Below are 3,227 nucleotides of genomic sequence, written 5' to 3'. Positions count from 1 at the left end.
ATACCTCTTCCTATAGAATTAAAGAGCGTGTTCTTCTACTTTTGACAAATAAGTAGCAATTGTTCTTATTAACTACAGAATATCAATTTTTCATCTCAAAAAAATAAAAAATACAGAATATCAATTTAATTCCTACCAAAACGTGTGTGGTATTTTTTTCTTATAGAGTGGACTGTCAGTTAGATACATGTGATACGTTTTTAATTAACAATAATAATAATAATAATTTAAATATTAATGCTGTAAAAAAATGTTAAAAATGACATATATGCAAATGAGTAATGTGAAAATGACACATCAGATAAATAGCAATAGATTTAGAATATTGTAATAGATTTGTCATACATACAAACCATTTTTTTATTTAGATAATTAAAATAAAATATATAATCTCAACTTCAAATAAGATGGGACACATGAAAACATATTTTTTTAGCACATGAAGACATATTTTAACATTACTTTTTTGGCTACAAGGACAAATGAAGGTTACAACCAATTGCTGTGACATGAATTATATCGGTTGGTTAAAGCATCTCTAATGGTAGTAACATCCAAATGATTCCACCTAGATACAAGTTAAACTCAAAAGTAAGATTTCATTAGATTATTTTTTGTTATTTCACAATTTTGAGGAGTCAAAAACAAAAGAAAAAATAAACAAGGACTTGATAAGAATTTAAATATTTGGCCCAAAATAAATAAATTTTATTTTCATATATATAGAAAGTTTATATTTAATTTTAGGGTATAGTTTCCAATTTTTATAAATAAAAATAAGAAGAATAAATAATAAATAAACAAGGACTTGACAAGAATTTAAATACTCGAAGTCAGCTCGGCGAGCTAGAGGTCAGTCCTCGCTCGGAGCCCGTTTTCGGTCCACCGACTTCTCCAAACGCACCCGGACACAACCACGAGCTAACCAACGAAGCCTACCCCCACACCTATGCCTAAACCTTAAAAGTCTCTCTAACCACAAGGTAGTGGGGTGATGTGACATGGATGTGGAGGGAAGTTAGGAATAAGTTGGTGGTGGTTAATGGAAGTTGGGGAAGTTAGTGAGGTGGCAAGTTAGTGATCAAAATTAGAGAGAAAAATAAGGGTTATTTGATGTTTAATTACTCAAACTGTCCTCTCAAAATGCTATAGATAGACCCTTCATTCTTCATAATTAATCACACACTCAACACACCCAAAACCCCTTCTTAAAGTTCCTTCCAATGCTCTCTATTCTTAGTTCTTGAGTTCTTCCTTTTTGTTCTTCATTTTTCTTGGCTTTATTTCCTTCTCTTAGCTTGCCTTTAGCTTTAATTCAAGTTTCAATAGCCTCTTTCCAAGTTTTTTAATTCAATCTAGCATTCCTAAGCCCTTAGTTTGCTCAATCCTTAACTTATAATTCTGTTTCCAAATTAATTTTCCAGATTCGTCCAATTATTTTCAAAGCCCGATTTCGTCCATTTAAATTCATTTTTTTGCTTTCAATCCCTTCAACAAAGTTGTTCCTGACGTCCTGAGTTTCAATATAGTATATTTATTTTCCCCATTCCGTGCTCAGAAACTATAGTTACAAGCCAATCTTTACAGCCCAAATTCTTGTAGATATTCTGTTTCCAGAATTTCCCAGATTCGACCAGTTATTTTCAACTCCCAATTTCGTCCATTTAGAGTCCATTTTAGCCTTCGGCCCCTTATAGAAGTTTGTTCCTCACTTTCTGAAATTAAGTTTAGCCTGTTTACTCGTCCAATTCCGTATTCTTAAGCACTCAATTAAGTCCACCAAAGTCAATGGTTAAATCTGCCCCATTTGCCTACCACACGTTTTGATATTGCCAAGATCGTATCCCGCACGGGCCCAACCGACCGCGGTGCTCTGAGGATTTCAAGCCGAGATCAAAGTTCAACGTACAGCCGAGATAGCTATTATGGTTCCGAGTTTGTCGTTGAATTTCAATTTTATTTTAATTGCATTTCAATTCCTTGTATTCATTTGTTTTTTCCAATTCAATTGATTGTCTATATGTTTAGTATAGAAATTTTTCAATTGTAATTCATTTTCAATTTCATGCTTTTTGAACATATGTATTTAAACCTTGATCAAATCAATAAAATACTAATTTTTTCACCAAATCTCGTGTCAATTTCGCACTTTTAATTTCTTTATTTTACCCGTCTTCAATTTATACGCTTAGCTTAAATAAAAATAATTAATCTAGCAAAGTTTTTATAACGGCGTTAGAGTCCCAAGAGGGACTTTTTCAATCCTTGTGTCCCTCGTCAATCGCCTCGTTTAGATTTCAAGTTTGGCGCGCAAACTCCATAAACTTAACTATTTTAATTGAGAAATAATCTTCTCTGGCACGCCCGCACCCTAACCACACGTGACAAGGTTGAGAATTAGCGTATTCGCAAAATATCGCTAACAGATACTATAAACTAACTTTCTCTATACACTTTATGATACGTCAGACTCTGCTAATGATGGTAGTGAAGATCACTCTCTTATTGTATGATGGTAGTGATGACCACTCTTCTATGTGTGGGTGTTTATTAAAAAATGTAAAGGTTGTTACTCTTTTTGTTAACAAACTAAATTAAGTCACAAGTTCCTTAACGATTGAGAACAATTAACCTTTTAATAATAATGAGATAACATCCACTAGCAATGCTCTCGCAACCACACAACAAATAAAAATTGTTAGTTATAGCAAGTCTAGTGGATACAATTTTCTTGTTACTTCAGAAATTTGGTTACTCTCAACCAATATTGAAGTTGTTATTAAAATTGGTAAGTTAAGTTATTAAGTCTGTTAACATACTTTGGCAGAAAAGAAAAAAAATCAAAAGACACTACAAAAGGGGGAGTCAGACACACTCTAGGCACTTGATTGGCCGAATCTGGCGCATACAATACACATGCCAAAAATGGCGCGTCAGGTGCCTAAAAATGGAGAAGGTGCGTCTACCTTCTACTCCTCCCCTTCAGTCTATTTATTTATTTATTTTGATAAAACACTTCAGACTATTTTAAAAAAACTAAATAATCACATCTATCTATCTATATACTTAAAGCTGCTTACATCGGGATAATGTGATATTTTCTCAAATTTTTGGTATTCTTTTAATATTTTTCTTTAGTTTTACGTTTTTATCAATTTTTCAAATTCTTCTTAATTTGCGGTTATCTCCACCTTTTGATAACTGCTCTAAACTGATATCTTTTATTT

The sequence above is a fragment of the Euphorbia lathyris genome, chromosome 4 (genome assembly GCF_963576675.1).
Source record: "Euphorbia lathyris chromosome 4, ddEupLath1.1, whole genome shotgun sequence".
NCBI classification, from domain to species: domain Eukaryota; kingdom Viridiplantae; phylum Streptophyta; class Magnoliopsida; order Malpighiales; family Euphorbiaceae; genus Euphorbia; species Euphorbia lathyris.
Note: the sequence above shows the minus strand (reverse complement) of the source record.